At 43.3% G+C, this 22,898-nt stretch overlaps 1 long non-coding RNA gene across 4 annotated transcripts in view; it reads right to left on the reverse strand.

Annotated features, from left to right (window-relative positions):
• LOC308194128 overlaps window positions 1-22,898 on the reverse strand; it is a 42,664-nt gene that overhangs the window by 13,569 nt on the left and 6,197 nt on the right. For 2 of the 4 annotated variants that reach the window (XR_013950307.1, XR_013950308.1), the window contains exon 2: window positions 22,244-22,381. This is a non-coding gene — a long non-coding RNA (uncharacterized lncRNA). Of the gene's footprint in view, window positions 1-687; window positions 1,924-22,243; window positions 22,382-22,898 lie in introns of those variants that run through there. The other 2 variants (XR_013950309.1, XR_013950310.1) reach the window with 1 other exon arrangement.

Here is a 22,898-nt window from a genome sequence, read left to right on the forward strand (position 1 = left end):
AACAAGTAGCCATGTGGCTGGAAAAAAAAATAATTCAAGGTAAGGAGGTCAAGCCTATACAGAAGTATTTGTAAACAAAGAAAACCTGAACGTTCCTAGAAAACATCAGCTCTGGGTGTTTCACCCCCTCAATATACACACTTAGTGGTCTGTTGCTATTCTGTTTTCTAAATCCACCTGCTCCGGAGGGCTGAAATGTAGGCAAACACAAGCAGCCTGACCAGAGTGGGCACAGATGCGTGAGATGAGAGCTGTCATCCTTCCAGCACGTGTGCCGTGGTTGCAAAATGGAAGTTGGGAGCTACGTGCTGTGGTTAGGGTGTCATGCCCTTGTTTAACACTGCAATAATCCACGATGGGTGCAGGCAATGGAAACAACCTCTGTGGTGCCAACGTTTACAGGAACCCTAGGTGCAAACAGCTTCCCCATCGCAAGGGGGACCCATTTGGGCATCAGGAGCCTATAAATTCAGTCGAATTCAGCAGTCCCTTTCTCAGACATTACACTATTAAAGGCTAATGCCGTCCCCCAGCACTTATGCTTTCTCTTGTCCCAAGGCCTGAGCCAGCTCAGGCTGCTTTGACCTGGCCCCGCCACACCACATTGACCCTTGTGGCCTCCAGTTGCCACAAGGAGCAAACCCAGGCACAGACCAGAGCGCTGCTGGCTCACAGCCGTCCACTTACCCCCGTAACACCGCAGGTTGCTGTAGATGCCCTGGTGTACAGCAAGCACAGATGCTAAGTTAAAGAAAAAAAAATCAGAAAGCTTAAAGACCTCATAGTCACTGGCAAAGACCAAAAGCAAAGAAAAAGCAACCACTAAGCAATTAATTGAAAAATTATTGGCAGGCCAGGCCAGAGTGTTGCTGCTGCCTTTAATGATAAATGATAATAGGGCCAGTCAACACTATACAGAAGGATAATACAAACACACCCTCTAGAGTGAAAGCACAAAATGAGACATACTATTATCATAAATAGATTAATTAAATAGAAAGAGAACATTAAAGAACAGGGGGCTATTAGCGTGCAGGCAATAGCCTATTACAACAGTGAAGTTGATGAATGCAGGTAGCCAGGAACACGGTGCACAAATACAGGAGCAGACAGAAGAAAAATGTTTCAGAAACTACAATGCAATTATCTCCTCCCGTGGCTTTGCAACTGCTGTGTGGGAGCTGCTGGTTTCAGGGGCTGGGTGACTCCACAGCTTAGCCAGGAGCCTTCCCGTTGCATGAATCTGAAGGTCAAGGGCAGAACTTGGCCAAAACATGGCGAGAATTTTCCACCTGCCCGTAAAACAGAGCTACCTGATAGGAAGCTTCTTGGTTTGTGCTGAGAAATGACTTACGATACCCAGCAGAAGTTAATAAAGTTTCAGAGAGAAACATTTTGAAAAATGATCAAATGTCACAGCTGATTCTTAATAAGAGCTTTCCAGGTGAAAATAATGCTGCTGTTCCTGATAGCAGTTTGTTTTCTGACTGTATGTTACCCATCAGGAAAAATGTTCACCATTCAGAAATATTGAACAAAGCTCCATCCTAGATGCATGTCACAAATAACATGTGTAAATACAGTTACTAAAAGAAATCTCAGCTGACATGACAGAAATACCTCTAAGTATACAAATTTAAGAGGGTTACGTGGTCTTCAGCTATCAATCCTCAACAATCTTCCACAAACTCATGGGGTGCACTACAACTGTGTTGTGGTTTAACCCGGCTGGCAGCTAAGCACCACACAGCCCTTCGCTCACCCTCCCCCCTCCCTCTCTGGGATGGGGGAGAGAAACGGGAAAGTTAAGCCTGTGGGTTGAGATAAAGACAGTTTATTAACACAGGAATTATTATTAATAATAATAGTATCAATAATAATAGTATCAATAATAATAATAATAATAATAATAACAATAATAATAATAATAATAATAATGTGTAAGAAAACAAGTGATGCACAATGCAATTGCTCACCACCCGCTGACCGATGCCCAGCCTATCCCCGAGCAGCCGGCCCCCCACCCCGGCCAGCCACCCCTATATATTGTTTAGCATGACGTCAGATGGTATGGAATACCCCTTTGGCCAGTTTGGGTCAGCTGTCCTGGGTCTGTCCCCTCCCAGCTCCTGCTGCACCCCCAGCCTGCTCGCTGGCAGGACAGAGCGAGAAGCCGAAAAGTCCTTGGCCTGGTGTAAACACTGCTCTGCAACAATTAAAACATCAGCACGTTATCAACACTCCTCTCATCCTAATCCAAAACATAGCACCCTACCAGATACCAGGAGGAAAATTATACTAACTGAAACCAGGACACTGTGATAGATTATATGATAGATTCCATGATTCTGTGATAGATTCTGTGGTAGATTCTATGATAGATTATATGATTCTGTGATTCTATGATAGATTCTATGATTCGATGATTGATTCTATGATAGATTCTATGATCGATTCTAAGATTCTATGACAGATTCTATGATTCTATGACAGATTCTATGACAGCTTCTATGACAGATTCTATTATTCTATGACAGATACTGTGATTCTATAAATGATTCTATGACACGTTCTCTGACAGATTCTAACATTCTTTGAGAGATTCTATGAGAGATTCTATGACAGATTCTGTGACAAATTCTATGACAGATTCTGTGATAGATTCGATGATTCTATGATAGATTCTATGACAGAATCTATGATTCCACGGCAGATTCCATGACAGATTCTATGACTCCATGATAGTTTCTATGACAGATTCTATGAATCTATGACAGATTCTATGACTGATTCTTTGACTGATTCTATGATTCTATGATAGATTCTATGACCGATTCTATGACAGATTCTATAATAGATTCTATGATTCCATGATAGATTTTATGATTCCGTGACAGATTCTGTGATAGATTCTATGATTTTAAGACCGATTCTATGACAGATTCTAAGATTCTATGAGAAATTCTATGACAGAGTCTATGACAGAGTCTATGATTCTACAACAGATTCTAAGATTCCATGACCGATTCTATGACAAATTCTATAATAGATTCTATGATAGATTCTGTGATACTAGGAGAGATTCTGTGATAGATTCATTGATAGATTCTATCATTCTGTGACAGATTCTGATAGATTCTATGATTCTACGACAGATTCTATGATAGATTCTATGATTCTGTGACAGATTTTATGACAGAATCTATGATTCCATGACAGATTCCATGACAGATTCTATGACTGTTTCTATGATTCTATGATAGATGCTATGATTGGTTCTATGATTTTATTACAGATTCTGTGATAGATTCTATGAATCTATGACAGATTCTGTGATAGATTCTATGATTCTATGATTGATTCTATGATTCTATGGTTGATTCTATGATTCTACGATTGATTCTTTGATAGATTCTATGATTGATTCTATGACTGATTCTATGAATGATTCTATGATTCTATGATAGATTCTATGATTCTGTGATAGATTCTGTGATTCTGTGGTAGATTCTGTGATTGATTCTGTGATTCTGTGTGTTGTGGTTTAATCCAGCCGGCAGCTAAGCACCACACAGCCATTCGCTCACCCTCCCCCCTCCCTCTCTGGGATGGGGGAGAGAAACGGGAAAGTTAAGCCTGTGGGTTGACATAAAGACAGTTTATTAACACAGGAATTATTAATAATAATAATAGTATCAATAATAATAATGTGTACGGAACAAGTGATGCACAATGCAATTGCTCACCACCCGCTGACTGATGCCCTGCCAATCCCCGAGCAGCCGGCCCCCCACCCCGGCCAGCCACCCCTATATATTGTTTAGCATGACGCCAGATGGTATGGAATACCCCTTTGGCCAGTTTGGGTCAGCTGTCCTGGGTCTGTCCCCTCCCAGCTCCTGCTGCACCCCCAGCCTGCCTGCTGGCAGGACAGAACGGGAAGCTGAAAAGTCCTTGGCTTGGTGTAAGCACTGCTCTGCAACAATTAAAGCATCAGCATGTTATCAGCGCTCTTCTCATCCTACTCCAAAACATAGCACCCTACCAGCTACTAGGAGGAAAATTAACTCTATCATAACTGAAACCAGAACAAACTGGGAACGACCTATGTATTTCTCCTGCAGAGAAAACAGAAAAACACGTACTTTTTATGTTTCATTTTCGCGTGGAACAAGGTTTCATTCATTCACACCCGACTTGACTTGGGAAAACCCTGGACACACAGAGGTTGCCCACAAAAGTCTGGATCCTCCTCGCCTCCTCAGAGGAACCAGGCATAGTGCCCTGGTCCTCCAGAGACATTCACAGCCTGGATGGAACAGAATTTAAGCCCAAAGCCTCTGTTTCCAGTGTGCCCAGAGGGCAGGGAAGGGGACCTGCAAGGAGGATGCGAGATTTTTCCCTGATTTAGGAGGAGTTGTGCCAGTGGGGGGAACCCCGGTGCAGTCCTGCAGAAGCTGGGGGCTTTATTCTAGGAACAAAGTCAGTGCAGCAGGCATGATCCGTACTAACAGCAGAACAATGTAGTTGTAATGCTGCGAGTAATATTAATATTTGCACTGGAGTGCAGCACCATTTCTGACAGGCTCTTGGGGATTCCACTTGTATTAATGGAGATCAGGCAGTTTCTCTCCCTAATCTCTCATTGCCCAGTGTTTCTCGCTAGCTGTGAACAAGGGCTCAGCATTCTCTCTTGCCAGAACTGGGCTCTGCAATGCAGAGCCAGAGGGAAAAAAAAGAAAAAGCATTCAATTTCCCCCAAAACATAACAAAAGAAGACTTCCAACCCCCATACATCTGGGTTATTTCCTAAAGCAGATTCAGAGCAAAATGAAGAGAAAACATGCTTCTATAGCTTGTATGACACATGGATGCTTTAAAAACAGTGTGCTGCTATAGCCTATCATTATTAGCATCACAACAGATATACAGCAGAAATCAGGACCCTCCCTGATGACAGAGAGCCTGCGTGGCCTTTATGGATACGTCTATATTTACACAGACATAAACACACACATACATGTGCTTTTTAAAATAGATGTAACTTGTAACATAGACAGCACAGCATAAACTCCTAGAGAGTTTACCACACGCCACAGAAATACATCACCCAGGCAGTTTTAATCTTATCTTTAATTCTCTTTTTACCCTCTGCAGAATTTATGAAAAGATAGCAGAAATGCACAGTATCTCATCAGATATTTATTTATTCATTTAAAATATTAATATGGGAGAATCCCATCACAATATTGCCAAGCGAGAAGCACCAGACAGGAGCAGAAATTTATTGCAAACAGGTCTACGTGGCTGTGCAACACCTTGCTGACATCTTTCTGGGTTTTATTTCCCCACTTTTCTGAAGCCAGCTGAGGGGAAATCTTCGAGCACTTTCCAGTCTGGCAAGGCAAATTGATTTGTGCTGATATTTGAAGGGATTTTTTGCAACAGCTTCTGCCTGGCATAGGTTCAGAATGAGACCGAGACCTCTGGTTTCAGCCTCTTCAATTTCTGAGTGCTCGCTTGTAGAGGTCTCCAAGCAGGAAAGCTTTGCTGACCACGCTGAATATTTGCCCTCTCTGCCTCTGACCCTTCTCTGCCTCTTACCTTGAGAAGTAGATGGACCTTTTTAGACAGGGAAAAGTGAGATGTTTCATCCCTACTCCCAAATCTCTCTAGACGATGCTACTCACCAGTCCGTGCTCCTTGTGCTGGTAATGCATTTAAATCTGATTTCCCCCCAAATCCACTGCACACAAAATCAGCAGCCTCACTGAAAAACACGGCTCACAAACTTTAGGTGACCCTCTGTTGCCTTGCAGCTCACCATGGAAAGCCCTCTCTGCCCAGACCGGCTGGAGCACCCACCTCCCTTTTTTGTACGAATTCACCTGTAAGAGCCTGCTGGTTTCTGCTCAATCCCTTTCCCCATTTGTGTGCCACAATGCTCGGTGCAGAACTGCCAATTAGCAACTTGCTGTTTGCAAAAATCAAAGCACTCGTGGCAGCAGCAGGATGGGAACCACTCGTGGGGCTGGTCCCTGTTGAGCCAACACACTCAGGACACAACCCTGATGCCAAGTGACAGCTCTCAGGTCTGGGCTCTAGAAAACCCAGACTCATTTTGGGCCACAACAAAGCATGCCTTGCTCTACCGTGGCAATGAAGACGGCTGCTTATTTGCACAAAACACACCCTGCTTCCCCCAGGCTTAGTCCTCCAGAGGATTTGGGGAGATCCTGGTGTCTTGGCCGGGGATCCCTCATACACCTTTGCCTCTGCATCTTGCACAAGGCAGCAGGGACACCGGTGACAGGGGCAGCAGAGCACCCCTGCGATGCCAACCCTTGCAGCAGAGCAAAAGCCAGCAGGAGCGGGTGGAAATCTGTACATACTCTGTTTGAGCAGGAAATCCTTTTGCCTAATTCAGTAAGCATGAGAGCGTCTTTCGCTCTGAAGGGGGATAGAAAATGTAGCTTTAAGCAATTAACACGATAGCAAATGTCCCTAGCATTGCCCCATATGGCGTATAATTTAAATCATCTATCTTGTTCTCTATAAACGCTGCTAAAATTGATACATGACAATTTTAAAGCCAACTGAAGTTTAATTAATGTAAATTGCCTCAACATCTGAGATTTAAAAAATAGAAAAAAAAAATAGGATCGAATCAAACATGTCCCACTCACGCTGAGCCATTCAAGGTAAATTTGGGGAAAAAATAAACGATGACATATGTTGAAAGTGCAGCTTTTCCCTTTACTTAAGTAACGATGTTTGGGAGATCGATCTCATTGCTCCTTGCAGGACACAAGGGGTGTCTCTGAAAGGTGTTCACACCTCGTGCAACCACGGCTTGCACTGGTAAATCAGCATTAGCCAGGGAAAACTGGGAGTACACACAAATGCAACTCAGACACCATCACGTATCTCTCATTCTGGTCCTATGTGACAGGTATCGGAAAAATCCCAGGGAAAACAAAAACCCTGGGCAGCATTTTCCATAGGTGCAAGCCCTGTATGAAACCCACAGTGAAATGGTATATATGCCAGGGTGGCCTGAGAGGCTCTGGGCATGTGTGCACAGAGAAAGAAGAAAAATAATCCTGACAACCCTCTGTTTCTTAATGTCTGACCTACAAAGGGCCACAAACTGAAATACCCAAAGGCAGCCAGCGGGCCAGGGCGGTGGAACCTGTCCCTGCAATTTTTTATTATTGTTATTTTATTTATAATTATTATAAGGATATTGGGAGCATTTACAGCCCACTTTCCCTACTGTGATAATATTGCACATAAGTGAACGAATGAAAGAGCACAGCCAGGGCAATTCACACAACCGAAATCTGCATCTTGTAACTAAAATGGGAGGCAGGAATTGTGCGGGATACCTGACTTGCTCCCTGATATTGCAGCAGACTATTTGCTTGCAGCATGGCCTTCCTGGGCTCTGTGCTTCTCCTTTTTCTTAAATATTTGTTCTATACCCTGTGTTGTGAAAGAAAACCTCCTTCAAGGCGTCGCCAGCCAGAGGGGTCTTACGAAAATGAGGATATAAGTGAGCCAAGGTATTTCAAACTCCAAGCACCAGAACAAGCAGAAAATAAGCAAAACTGAAAAAAATGTACATCTGCCATTACGAGCGCACATCTACAATTACAAGAGAATGCTAGAAACCCTGTATTTGCTTGTCTAGTTATGACATTTTAATTTAAGCTTTTCCTCTGTTTCAGAACGCACATTTGCCACGCATTCTCTAAAACTATACATATTTATTTATCAAGCTTGTGAGAACAGATACAGTTCCCTGAAATAAAGATTGCCCTGAATGACTGAAATGTCCCTTAATTGCTATATCAGTCCTCCCACGTGTACTCTAAACCATGAGCTGCTTTAATTTCCAAGGTACAACAACAAGGCCAGTAGCTCTTCTTCGCAAGAACAATAAATACAGTCCTAACCAGCTTCCCCTAATTGTTTGTATTTACAGGAGGAAAAATAAGAGTGCCATCAGCCCAACAAACAAAATACTGACTCTGCAACCTCCATTCAGTTTTCATTCTTCCAAACAACACTTTTCTAGGTATTAATGAATGCGTTGCTGCTGCAATATATCTTATGTGGGGTAGGATGTATTTAACTCAATATGTAATTATTCTTATTAATGCAACTGAGCTTAGTGTAGCACTTTCCCTTATCTGGATGGTAAAATACAGTTCTCTGGTGAAATGTACAGCCCTTTAAATCCGTCTTGCATCAGGATTGCTATTGATTTGAAGAGGGTTTTGTCTGAGTGCATTGTATTATTGCTAATGATTAATCAGCATATGTTGCAACCCCCCTCGAATGGCTGCAAGTTCTTAAAATTGAAATACAAACGAAAATAGTTGCCAGATTTTGGTTGGTTTGTTTTTTTGTTTTGTTTTGGTTTTGTTTGAAACTAAAACACAGCTACGAGCTGCAGAGAAACATCTCCTTTAAAAGCTAAAATGTTTACATTTGCCTGAGCAGAAAAAACAGTGCCTCATTTTTTGCCAATATTGGCTGAATTTTTCATGTCCAGTGCTGCAATCCTAGAAAATTCAGCTCAAATACATCTGCTGTATGAGTGAAGCAGATTTTCTATAAAGCTATTTAATACCCCCGAATGATTTCAAGGTAGATTATTGGTTTTGCTACAAGCAGAGACACAATGAACGCACACGTACAAAGGTACAAATTAGTTTGCTCTTGTCTTTCATTAATGACCAGCTTTGCTTTAGCAAAATATAGGTCATTTTGTTCCTCCTTGCTTCTCTTACTGTCAAGTCCACAGGCAGCCGTTTCCCCAAGCCATCTCTTCTGTGGCCATTTGCATTTTGCTCCAGTCCCCAGATCTTCAGCTGCGAGAATATTAACACTGCCTATCATGGGCGAGGGAGAACAGTATATTCCCTACTTCCAGATTAATTTAAAAGCATCCCTTTTTGACAAGGTAAATAATCTTGCTTAATATTGACTATCGAATACTGACAGTTATTTATAAAGGGGAGAAGAAAATGCAGAGCGACTGTGAGCAGACACGGCTGGCACGTACACACAAACTCATCTTAAATATCAATGCCAGCACTCCTGACAGCCCTCGTAAATGAAAACTTCAGGGTGCTCGTCTTCACTGCCAGACTATTTTTTTGAAAAAGTGAATGTATGTACGATAGAGGCAGCTAAGGCTCCCTAAGTGCACAAGCCTATCACGCCCTCTGTTTCTATTAAAAAGAACAAATCGCTCACTACTCCGCGCATTTCCTTTTTATTCTGCCTGGCACAAGAGAATGAGGCGCAGTCGCATGTGGCGAAGCCAGATTTTCCCCTCTTCCTCCCCCCAATCAAAACATTTCCAAAGACAAAAGGAAGGCTTCTAGTGCTTGGTATGCACCCTTAGCCACCCATGTATCACACATAATTAGCAAGTTAAACCTACAAATTAGATGTCGTAATTTGGTAATTACACCACAATCTGGTACTTTTTAACCTCTTTTTGCCTGAATGAGAACAGCCCTCGTTACCTTTTTCTATGGCAAAACACAGCCTAGTCATCTGCCCATACAGATAAGTGTTCATTCTAAAGGGAAAGCCTTAGGAAAGTTGAAAGTACGTGAGTTTGAAGTGTTTGCTGCTTTTGTTCTGCTTTGCTTATGGTCCACAGCCAGGACTCTCAGAAAAAGTTACATTAAAATTCCCACAGATTACAGCAAGCATACATTTTACCTCAGTCCACACACAATGTAAGAAGTAAACTCTTTAAAATAGAAAAAAACAAAAAGGTTTTGCTTACAGAGGGTAGTGGTTGTAAACATCTAGGGGAAAAAAAAATAAGAAAAAAAAAACTTATTTTATTCTACTGCTGCAACATCCAGATCCTTTCTATGCAATGACATCAGCGTTGTATTTATTTACAGCTGTCAAAGCAGAGCTCTAAAATATTTGTTTGCATTAAAAATGGAGGAACTGGACCGACTCTTAAAAAATGCCTCCACCCTCTCAAAGGAGCTTCCCGGAATAAGAAGTGAGTTCAATAGGTTCTTCAGAAAAAAAAAAAAATGTGCAAAGCTATTATGGGCGAGGTCAGGAGCTGCAGGAAAACCATGGCAGCACAAACAGCAGCAGACGAGAATCCCCGTTTGAGGAATCGTTCATTTTCCCTGACTTTTTAATCAGCCCTTTGTGAGCACCTCTTGAGTTTCTCCAGTTCCTAATCAGCGAGCGTGATGGAGAAGTGGATGCTAGATAGATATATTTAAACATTTTTTCCTCCTTTTAAAAATCACTCCGTATGTTGGAATGAAAAAGGAAAGGCTCTACATTCAAACCCAAAGCTTTAATGGAGATGGGGGTTGTGGGGAGCAGGAGAAAGTCTTAAAAATTACGTGCAAATGCCAGTAACACGAGTAGCCACGGGGTGCCAAACACTCCCGATCTTCGGCTTATTTCCTGCTGCATTTGCTATCAACATCATTATTATGCCTTGACTGTGGCTCTGACAGGGGAAGGTACTCAAGCAAGCACCTAGTTTTTTAAGCACAGGAGAATTCCCAAAGGGATTAACGGTGCAAAGAAATATCTGGCGGCAGTGCTCGCCCTCCCAGACCCTAAATGCTGATTCTCACCGTGTCCTGCAGAGCTTCCCATAGGGACAGTTTATTTAAACAAAGGTTTGAAAACGAAATAATTGCCCTTTCATGTTTTCCCCTGCCACACCTCTGGCCAGAGCACCAGGCTCCCGTGACATCTCGGCTCCTATTGCCAGCTACGTGGTTTGGAGGGCACTATGTGGGATAAAAGTAGTGCACGTAAACTCTTTTTAAACATCCGTGTTCACGAGCAAATGTTAACTAACCTGGCTACGGCATTTAAAATAGCCCTGGATCAATATAATTAACAATCCAATTAATATTTTTGCCTACTTCTTCAAGTATGCTTACTGGGAAAAGTGACTGAAAGGCTTTGCTCTTTTCACGCAGGTGCTCTATCGAAAAATGCTCATTCATTCCTTTGATGAAGTCTCTAATGGCACAAGTAAATCAAGGGCAGTTTTCCCGAATCACGGCATAAAACCTGACAAATAACTGACACCACTTTCTTTACAACACTTTAAATGAGCTATTTCCCCAAACGTCAGGAATCAGAGTAAGAATCAAAAAAAAGTCAAATGATAAAGTAAGCTTTTGCCTGATTAAACCACTCGAGAAAATGTTTACAGAAAGGTTAAAAAAAAAAAAATTTCAAGGAAACACTCCACTATTTTGCAGTGTACATTTTTAGTTCCAGGTTAATGAAAATGCACTGCTGGAAATTACTTCTTTTTCCTTACACTCTTCAGTCTGATATCTTAAGATGGTTTTTAATGCCAAATGTTGACATTATGGAGAACATTTTTGAAAACAGAAAGCAAAAATAAATAACACCGCTGCATTTAGTACCTACTACTACTGGCTTTTCCCCTCAAAGCACTATCGTTTTAATCAACCGAATTACCCAAAGCTGCAGTGATCGGCGTTAACTGGCACGCCAACGTACAACGACGGACAATATTTGCCGTTCCTTTTAAAATGATTATCGTCGGTCCCCTGGTAACGAGGAGGAAAAGAAATACCCACCCCGAAGTCAGTGTGAAAATGAAACCCAACACAGGAGAGAAGCTGTCATATTTGATTTACGGATTACAGAAGTCTGAGCTACCTGCTGGGGAGCCTGCCATAATGAGAGGGGAGAGAATTTCGATAATTTTTTTCAAAAGCTTCCGAGTGACTGAATGAGCTTCCCTGAAACTCGGTGGGTCCCAGGACCCCAAGGAGCTGCTGCCTTTTGAAAAGTTTCCCCTCTACTGACTCCCATTTTCAGCGGCAGCATTTTCCCATGTGCTTTGCTGCAGTGCAGACAGCCGCGAAAGGATAAGCCGCTAAAGAGAAATGAAATATTTGGCTGAGAAAATGCTTTAGAAGTCAGTCCTCCTGCAAATATAGTGCAAAACTAATCATCTCCTCTTAGCTAAATAGTTTCTTCCTCTTTGTTGTGGGCATCTCCCTCCCCTCCTGTGGCTCCTGTAGCCTCCTAAAACTCTCCAGGTCTCAGCTTCCAAAAACTTCCTGCGTTTCTCCTTTGGTGACCTACTCCAGCATGTCAAAACCTCAGCCCGTTTCTGAAACTCACAGAAAGCAGATGTAGAAAAAGAAAAACCAAGAGATGCATAAATTTAATTACTCGGGGTTTGGATGCGTCAGTACTGAAATAACTCAGGAGTGTGGTTCCATCAACTTCATGCAATTTTGCTGTTTTACCTCTGCTTTTTTGTGGTATTTCTGCAAAGGGCACGGTTTGCAGGGATCAAAACCCCAACGAACCAGCAATCTGCTGCCGCTGCCTTTCAGCAGACCCCCGGCCAGGGGGGAGGCGGAAGGGAAGGGATCCCCACCCCTCATGACTAAAACATGAGCCACAGCCACAGTTACCCACCGGGGACCCCGTGTAGGGCGGCGTTTTGCTGGCGTGGGAAGTGCTTTTGCCTGAGGTGGCTTTTGTGGAGGCCATGTTTGCGTGCAAACCTTCACTTACAGCAACACGGGGCGGCCAAGCTGATGTTCATATGAGTGTAAACTTGCAGCGAAAGGCCTGAGCTGCCGGAGACGTTACAGCGCTGCAGTCAGTCATCGAGGCGAGCGGCCTCATCTTTTATTGAAGCCTGCTCCTCAGAGGAGAGCTAAAAATTCACTTGACGCCGTTGGGAAAGTGTCTGTTTTGGCTGCAGAGAATGGTTCCCGATCACGGAAAGATAAAAACATCAAAATAAGCTAATAGGGATATGCCTTGAAATTCAGTCCCAGAGGGCACGGGGCCGGGTTTCTCGGGGATGCATTAAGCACGGCTCAGGGCATCGCGGCACGCATGCGTGCTGCAGCCAAGTATCCAGAAAGGATACTCATCAAGGAGAAAAAAAAATAAAAGAAGAAAAAAAAGCACCCCTTTTCTTCTCTGACTCCCCAGCCAAGGGGCAAGGCTCAGCTGCCAAGCAGGATTAAACCTGCCAGGGATGAGCAGTAGGCGCCAGAAAGGAAGCTGGATCTCCTCCTGCCATGCTCCCCAAAACCCTGTTGCTCCCCTGCTCTCACAGCTACTCTGCTTGCCCTTATGAACCTTTTAATGTACCTCTTAATGCTGAGTTTTATCCTCCTTCTTCTCCTCCTTCTTTCAGGTACCATCTTAGCTGAGAGGCTGAGAGCTCACAAACATGAATTTTTAGGAAACAGAGCTCATGCAGGCGTGGTGACGAAGTTTTGAGCCCATTGCCTGACTTCAAGCAGTTTGTCCCTTCTGTTCTCCATATCCTACAAGTTTTCTGCAAACCACTGTTGCAAGGAAAGAGAGCCCTTATCAGCGCTGAGGGAAAGCTGTCAAAAGCACTCACCCCTTATTCGATACAACAGTGGGGAGAGCTGGACTCAACTTTACTGGGCTCCACTAGTTTGGTGCCAACACAACTTGTTTGTCCAAACCCAGTGCCTATTTCTCCAGATCCATTACACCAGGGACCATTTTTAAACACCAAGCTTTCTCCCCTACACTGGGTTTCTTAGTTCAGTAGTACAACTTGGTCCAGCAAATGATGCTGCCTGATGTTATACTGGCAAGCAAAAAGATCAAGTCGCTCTGCAGAGCAGCTTCCTAAGTAGACATAATCATATCAACATATGTGTGTAGTGTTTAAAATGAAAACGGAAAAAACAGTTAAGATCAGACTTCTAAACCACAGTTGAGTAATCTGCGAGCATAGGGAAAGACTCAGGACAGAGACGCTGCAGCGTCCCACACAGTCCTGTGTAACAGATTTGTCCTCTTTGCCATCTCCGAGCTCGCTCCAGTCATGAATATGCTGTGCTTTATTTAAGCTGATCTAACTCAGAGCAGATTTCTTGATTATATTTACCCTACTGACCTACTTGAAATATCATTTAATAAAATGCCCTGCCAGAACAAAGCACAAAAGGTTGAAAAAACATATGTTAGAGCGGCGTGGCTTTCTCAGCTCAGTACTTGCTGTGCATCACTCTGGGCTCTCCCTAGCACTTATCAAGTGTCCCAGCATTTAATTATAGCAAGGTGAAAAATCATGCACCAGTATTTTCAGTGCTTGAAGATGGTATCTACAAGTACATAGAAGAGTTAGATCCAAGAGCCCCAAAGCAGACATTAGTGAGCCAATCTGCCCACCATCACAACCCAATAGTACTCATTTTCAGAAGTAAATTGACACTAATTCTTTGTGCCTGTCAGTCTGCTTGATTGTTATTGGACTCTGCTGGATTTTGAAAGAGAAAAGCTTCATCTCCTTGCAATGCCTATGCCTGCCTTTATGGCCTTCTCACAGTGAGCTCCAAAATGAGATGTTTTCAAGCTTTTATTCCACCGATTATCCTCTATCTTTACCAATTAGCCATGTAAAAACAGACTGAAAATACCCTGGACTGGCAATGTCACCCGTACCGCCGCCTGCATCTTTCGCTAGCACTGCTGCTTTCGCTAGCAGCAGGGTGTAAAGGACAGCATTTTCTGCTCCCAGTTGTGCCATATTAGGCCTGCACATCCCCCTTTTTCCTTTTGTTATTGCAAGAAGACACATGAAACCGAAACTAACTGCCACCTTCAGTGATGCTCTCCCTTGCAGACATGTTCCATGATGATTCAATGGGCTTCCCTGTTTGCTTTTTGATCCCCAGGTGGAAAGCGCTCTATATGTGGGTATGATTATTTCCCTGGCCTCTACAGCAGTGTAACTTGGCATAGCCTCTGTAAAGCCCACCGAGCTCTGCCAGCTTGTGCCAGCCAAGGACTTGGGCCAGATTATCCTTACAGCTCCTCAAAAAAGCCAAGTATGGGGTATGAAACAGAAGTATAAATGGAGCTATTTCTGCCCTAAGCCATAAAGCAGAATTTCCAATCCTGAAAACACACCACCAGAAGATTTTTAATGAAATATATATATATATATTTCAAACCTTTTAAATTGTCTTTTGATTTATTCACACTGTGTCATAATTTTAAAGCTTTTTTTCTGAGGACCTGGGCAAAAATTTGGTCACGGAAGCTGGGGTTCTGGAGGGCTTGGAGTTTGCTAAGTCCCATGGCTTGAAAGAAGATCTCCAGAGCCAGCCACAAGGCTAACACCAACAGTACAGGGAGGGAAATAGCACCAGTGTAGCCCACCAGCCAAAACCCTGCCAAAACATGCAGTGCCCAAAGGCTTGCAAACCCAGCCCGAGCCGCCTGTGATGAGCCACCTCCCAAGGGAGGCAGACAGGACACGGCGTTTCCTATCACCTTGGCATTGTGGTCTTCCTTTTATTTATATCAGAGGAATGTCTTCTGTGGAAATCTCCATCACAGAAAATGAAGGAAGTACTGGTGACACCTCCTGGAAAACTGAGAAACCTCCTAGATCCCTGAAAATAAAAAGATGCCTCTATCAAGCTTTTGTCTGTTCTTGCAATTCTTGCTAAAGGACATTTGTGTAGATACAGAAACCAAGGTTAAAAAAAAAGCTTATAATGAGGAGAAAAAATATTAGTGCTACAGTTAGCAATTTGTTTCAGATCTTGTTCTTCCACGCTACATTCTCTGTTTCCTCTACACAAGAAGAAAATTAATTGAAAGTGATATTTTCCATGCTCGTCAAGCTCTCCTCTGCCGAGGCAGCATTTTTCAGGCCTCCCCCAGTCGCTGGGCAGCCCACGGCTGAGCACAGGGGCGAAGGGAAGTGGAAGAAAACCCAGGAGCTGCCTTGCCTTGTTGGGCTGCAGCTACAACAAGCCTGGCCCTGCAGTCACCCCCTGCCACCCACCACTGTCATAAGACTCCCTTGGATTTATTTACATATGTAGAGTTTCTGGGGAAGCCTCCCTCAGGTCTTATTTCTAGAAATATATGCTGCCTGGGCACGTGTTCTGGTTTGAGCACTGTCACAGACACTGCTGAGAATAAGCAGTTTTGAGACAAGGGACAAAAACAAGTCACCTGAGTCCCTGACGCATCCCAGCTGCTGTTTTCTGTCAGTCTTTGCCAGCTCTCTCTGTATTTTAACACAACATTGATAGCACCATGCATTAAAAAATTTGTGAGAAAACCCCCCAAATCCACAAGTAAAACTTAAAAGTGTTTCACTGAAAGTGTGACGTGCACGTGTTCTTGTTTATTTTCCAATTTTGAATAACTTCTTTCCCATTTTCAAGCTCACGCCTGCAGCTGTGTGCACAAGAAACATCGGTTTACACGTGCAAGTTGACACTTCTCCTGAAGAAAGATGCACGTTTCGGAGAGGAGCTTCGTTGGAAGCACCAACTGCTTAGGAGATGTGCCAAAATTAGGAAAGTGAAAAAGCAGTTACTGTACAGCTGCAGTGATCCTCCTACGTAAGCTGCTCTCAGACGGCTTTCTTTGGGAAGGTCTGACTAAAAGCTAGCCCGTATCAAAGTGCCTCCTGCTGAATAGCTGTCTGCTTGCTTTCCCCCCTCGTTTAGCCGACCAGGGAAAATCCCTCTCCACTTTCTATCTCCATCACCATCAAATCCGCTTCTGGGGTTTCCCTCTTGTCCTTTTAGCTCTTGGCTGCTGCTGAGCCTCCCAAGGCTCAATTCACCCCCCGAGGAGAGCAAATTTAGTTGGAAATCTCAGAGCAGAAATCAGAGAATGGGAAAAGTGATCCTGTCCTGTTTCACACCCTTTCAGGCCAGACACAAATGATTCCTTGAGAAATGGAAGGATCGAGCCCACCAACTGATGCATTTGTCACGTAACCAGAAGCTCTGCTAAATAGATCCGTTTTTAATTTCTGTTTTGCTGATTTTATTTCTTTCGCTTCAGAAAAATGTTCTCGTTCTTCCCCTGCAAGTGCATACACATTATTTATTTATCACCCTATGAATATCAATTTGGTTCCTGTCCATAATTAAACTCTGCTGCTCTACATCAAACACACCATGTCCCCACTCCCTCAAATATCCTTGCCACCCAGCTAGGGATATGCTGCCACCAGTCCTGCAAAAACAATGCTCCTTTTTGGGCATCCTTTGGACCCAGAGCCACCACTGTGGCCGCTGCCACAGCCAGACTTCCCCTCCTGGGCTCCCAACACATCTTCCCCTCTGGATTTGCAGCTGTTTTCAGAGCCAGGTATTTCAAGGGAAATCCATACTTGCAGTTTTGTAAAGTTTTCCAAATTTGTCAACTCCACCTTCTTTCCAGCTACCTCAAAGGGGAAGAGCCTGCAGTCCAGGTCTGAATCTGTGGGGGTCATTATTTGTTTCATCCTGAAAACAACAGCACCAGGCAACCGATTACACACTGAGACAGGAGGCCTGAGAGCAAAACTAGTAATCTCTCCCCAGTAAGTGTTTCATTAGAGGGATTAGTTGGTCCCATTAGAGCTACAAACATAACAAACTAAAGGGGAAAAGTTGGGGGTGGGAGGACTGATTTGTGCAAATCAACACTTAACTTTTTTTTTAATCCCAAAACGTTTGCGGCTGCAGAAGGGACCTGAGTAGGGAATGTGTTATTTGCCTTTTTTCAGGTGTTTTGTTGGCCTCCCCACTGGTCCAGTTCAATTAGTGCTGCCCTTGGGCAAGAGCAATGCATCTCCTTTTTCTGGGAGCTGAGCTCTTCAGTGCCTCAGATACATCCCCAGATTTCCATGTGTGCCAAAATGAGGACAGGGGTATCGAAAGCCACCCTAGGCCCAAGAGCAGCTGCTCTTTCCTCCCCTGGTATCTGCAGCCCAAAAAATGGGCTGCAACAGCTCTTTGTGAGGGTGCTCACCACATCAGAAAATAACCGGTTCAGCTCCTCATTGCTTTTCTCATTCCCTCCTCATCAGTGTTGATTTACAAGCTCTTGGCTGTATGTTATCCCTCAAATGGAAAAGCACAGAATGAACGATTTCGGCGGCGTTTGTGCTCGACATTTTGCGGCTCGTGCTTTGACATATGATCGGAGTGGGTAAGCAGAAACACAAAGCTGCAGCACCTGTTTATTGTGAGCAAGCTGTCCTCTCCACTTCAGCTTTTCTATTTATGTCCCGGCACACAACATGTCAAGCCACATGGATTAGAAATTAAACTGTAAATGAGCCTTTTCCATTTCCTGCCTAAGTAAGGATTAGCATATTTTAAAACGTGCTCAGGGGTTTTGCACTTTCTGTAATGAAACCTGTTCAAACAGATAATTGATACGCAGCCACTAAATAAACATCAAAGACTGGAGGAACAATGTTCTCTCTTCTTATTATTTTTTATAAATAAATTATTCTCCTTCCCTCAGAGAACGTCTCCTGGTGACACCACCCATCACAGTGGGAGGTCTCCATGACAAAGTTGGAGCAGGCAGAAAAGAGCCCAAGTATGAGATACCAAAATCCTCCAGGAGCATGGCAGAGAGGGGAAAGAGCATCCAAGCAGCACCTCTTATCCTTTTCTGAAACAAAACTTTTGTCTGAAACGTTTCTGAAAAAAACCATGCTGGGGCACGGAGGAAAAGTCCTCATGTCTCCTTGGAGGTGGCACCTCTGAACCAAAGGGGAACAGCTTTACAGGGACACACAAGCCAAGGACACCTCTCGTTGGGTTTTGTCGCTGTTATGCTCCCAGTAGGATTAACCCCTTCAGCCAAACAACTTTTGCCACCTCCAGCCTGCCAGACCCCCAACACCACCCCCTGCAAACGTCTTCCGTACACGAGCTCACCCAAACAACTCGAAGGCAATAACTCAGATAACACTTCGTACCAAACAACTCAGGTTGAGCCTAATGAGTTTGTGAGTGCATGAACAAACACGATCTATCACATGGGGAACGGGGCACCTGCTGGGCCACCATGTCCTCTGCTTGGCCTAACTCCAATATTTAATTAATCTGTCATCTTTCGTTACATCGCTACGAGGCATGTAAATATATTCCAAGTCCCACATCCAGCAAAACAATGTCAGAGCACTGGCAGAAGCCTTGGCACCTTGGTTTTGATGGTTTCTAAATATCTATTTCAATTCAAAGGCACTTCAGCCTCCAGTTAAAACGGGATGGCCAGCCAAGGTGATTAGCTTGAGTACAGCAATGAAGCATTTTTCTTCAGTTTTTTAGGTGACATGCACAAAAACAGATGAATTATCACCTGACTGGAGTTTAGAATAGAAATAGAAACATTAGGCATTTAGTTCAAAATTAAGTAACAACAACAGCTTCCTTTAAAAATGAAGTAACTCTAACGCTGGGCATCTCTGAAATCACTATTAGTAAACGCAGAGTAAGAATCTTCCTGGGAAAGAATTGATTTCCCCTGAAGGCTGGACCCAGGTGCAATATGGTCAGCAACCAAGGCAGGAGCTTTTTGGAGAAAGGAAAAGGTTTTGCAGGCTGCAAGGTTCTGTGTGGAAGCAGAGGCACAGATCATGAATTTGCAGATGTCGTCTTGCTTAGAGACGGCACACACCAGATGACAGTCGTGGCAGGTGAAAAAGCACATATTGCCTTTCAAAATGCAAAGAAGGGCTTAATGCAATTTGTGGGGGAGGCTTTTTTGTTTTGTTTTTCATCAGAAAGCGTCTGCTGTTCTGTCACTAATGCTGCAGCCCTAGCTGCTGTGATCACATTGTTCAGATGTGTGGCTGGGCTACCTCCATCCCCAACCTAACGGTGTGAGAACCACAGGAGTGGCGTTAGGATACACTTGCCACTGCTTCAAACTCCTCAGCTAGACAGGTAGAAATTCATTCCTTTGAAAACAAATACAGGAAGGACAATTTTATTGTTGAAGGTGGAAAATTGAAGAGAAAGCACCAATACATTTGGTCAGCCTCACGACTTGGGCAATATCAAGCCCCATGTGTCCAAAAAATGTCTGGTTTGCTAAGGTGGTACTAGACAGACCTGACAGTCATCTTGTATATTATAGGCGTATTCAGAAGTTGTTTAACAGTGATCCCATTTCTTTTTCCAGAAAGGAAAAGATCTCCAAGGTATGTCCCTAAGGTACACACAAGAAAGACGCATGTTTTAAGCTCAGACAATACAATCCTGTCCTTTACAGCAGCGATGTACCCCAACAGCCTGCCCTTCGGAAACACTTATTTCACTCAGAAATATCTTTATCTCAGCTGTCCCTATGCACAACAAATGGAGCACACTCTACAACCAGCAAAGCATGCATGCGATTTAGGAGTGAATTACCATTTGTGGTGGTGAAGGAGCTTCAGGAGCATACTTTCATACACTGCTGACCAAGCAGCCAGTTGGAAACCCACTAGCATGAAGAGAAGCTGAGCTACAAGAAATCCAGCCATGGGGCACTAGGGATTTGTGCCTGACGAGCCATAACGAAAAGCCCATAAGGACTCACTGACAGACACCTTGCAGACTCACCCCTACACCAAGCGTTCCCCTGTTGATGCCTGGACTCTTTCTCCCTCTTCAACAACAACAACAACAAAAATTCAGTGCCCTGTAGACAATGTATTAACACAAATGGAAGTCACACCTGCTACAGCTGGCATGAAATCCTATTAATAAAAAAGAATATAATCTATTTTAGTATAAACTCATGCAGCTACACTTCAGGACAAAATTCAGGACCAAATAAGCACCTGCCATCACCGCAGAGCAATTGTTTTTCCCTTATTTCCTGCTCCAGGCAAAATCTGTGAAAATTAACACTTTGTTTTTGACCCAAGGTCAAGCAAATCCTTAAACAAGGAGATTGTTTTTATTTTATAATTTTAATCACCTTAGAACTCTGGAGAACATCGAGTAGGCACCTGCAGGATTTAATTGAAAGCAGCAGCAGCCCAGAAAGAGGTTAATCCAAGACGCAGAGGTTAAAACCTGGCTTGCTGACAGATCAGACAAAAGCCATTTGGTGTGTTATGCTTTCAGTGGTTACTTAAAGGAAATTACATACAATTAACTCATGATAGCTATCTTGTTTTATGCTAATTAAATGTCTGAACACTTATTTTAATATAAGTTTTTTTTTAAAATGAGCACAAGTTCAGAGTATTTTTAATAGAAGGCAGCAATACCATGTTTATTAGTTATGTAAATTCCCTTAATTATACCCTAACTAGGTTATCTTATTTATTGCATTTCAATTCTTCTAAGAGTCACTAGCTCTTTAATTAAGTTGAGAGAGCAAGAGGTGTCTTGTTAATTGTAAATTAAATAGATTTGAATAGACAATAGATTGCAAATGGTAGATTTACTTTTAAGTGCAATTGAGGAGTTGCTAGAAGGCCTGAGCATGCTTTGTACCATCTGCCTCGGTTTGTCGGCGGAAAGGAAACCAGACAAACCCTACTTCTTTTGCTCCAGAGAGGTTCCAGCACACCAGTGGCCTGTCAGCCTTCCAACAGCTTTTCAATGAAAATTTTAAGTAAGATGGAGAAACCAAAAGTCCCTCCCATTGATCCAAGGCTATGACAATGCCATGAGCAGCGCAGGCAGCCTCACAAAAAGTGAAGCTCAACTTTGAACTTGAAGTCCACAAATTTTCTGCAGGTAGCCATCACATGGGCTGCCACAGTTCACCCAATAGCAGTAGACCAGACCACAGCAAGTTCACCTTTTTGTCTGCAACTCACTTCCTATGTTTTAAAAAGATCTCAGGGATGCTCTGAATTGTAGATGCATTGAAAGATGCACATTCTTACATGCCTATATGACATTGTTGGCAACAGCTGTGAGACCAATGAATCAGATGCATTTACATACCTAGAAATAAATTATTGTTAAAAGCCATTATTGTTAATCATTACCACTAATGTCCCATTGTTGCCACAAAGGCAACCGGGACTATTCTTCTAAACTAGGGCAAAGTGTATACCATGTATGTGCTTTTACTTCCAAATTAGAAGTCAAATTGATCATCTATGCCATCAGGAGTTATGGCTCATGGATTTTTATCATTCTTATAATGCGCTGTGAAAATGCAATAAGGGAATAAAACAGAATGGCAACTTAGAGTAATTCTTTATGAAACGCAACAATATTGAATGTGTCTAGAGTGTATTGATAAACAGATCTATTGTAACAACCAGTGGATATTATCATCGCGCTAGTGTTAATCTTTATACAGCCAATTTTCCTCATGGTACATTGGGGAAGCCGGATGCACAAATCCCATTAACCTAAATGGGAGGCGAGGGCAGACCAATGCCTGGTGTAAATCAGCGTACCTTCTCCAAGTCAGCAGGCCTCCAGCAACTCACACAGGCTCAGACACATCCCTTGGCGTCTCCTCTTCCAGGCTTCATGTCTGCGTGACACAGGCGGAAGGTAGCACTGGTGGGAACTGGGAACGCCTTCGAAGTTTACTGAGTGGTGTTAAAAGTAATGAATACACACGTTAAAATACCACAGCTCAAGATATTTCTAAATGTGTTCATTTGATTTAAAGAAACACTGCTTGAAAGGGATGGATAATCTTAGGAGAAATAAGCCTATTTTTGCCTATCAAAATATAAACGAACCCTTACCCCAAGAGGCACACAGAGTTGTGCCTGTGAAGGGCTCGTATGCCCTCTCAAGGGAGATAATGACCAAGCAAAAGTACCCGAGAGCAGACAGACACAGTGCACAAATCTGTTCCTCAGCATTTATCGCACAGGGGAATTTCCACCACTGGCACCCATGGAAATAGGGGTGGGGGGGGAGTACAGGTCAGTGTTTTCCAAACTGTTCTCCAAATATTTGCTGAATCTTCATAGCTCACTGGTGGCTACAAGTGACCAATGAGCCTGCATCTCTTTGGGCTACTCATGGTAGAGATTTCTCTGTAGCGTTGTGAGGAGAAGCAACCTAGTGGTGACTTATTAACACACAGACACACAA

The sequence above is a fragment of the Anser brachyrhynchus genome (genome assembly GCF_964034855.1).
Source record: "Anser brachyrhynchus genome assembly, chromosome: 4".
NCBI classification, from domain to species: Eukaryota; Metazoa; Chordata; class Aves; order Anseriformes; family Anatidae; genus Anser; species Anser brachyrhynchus.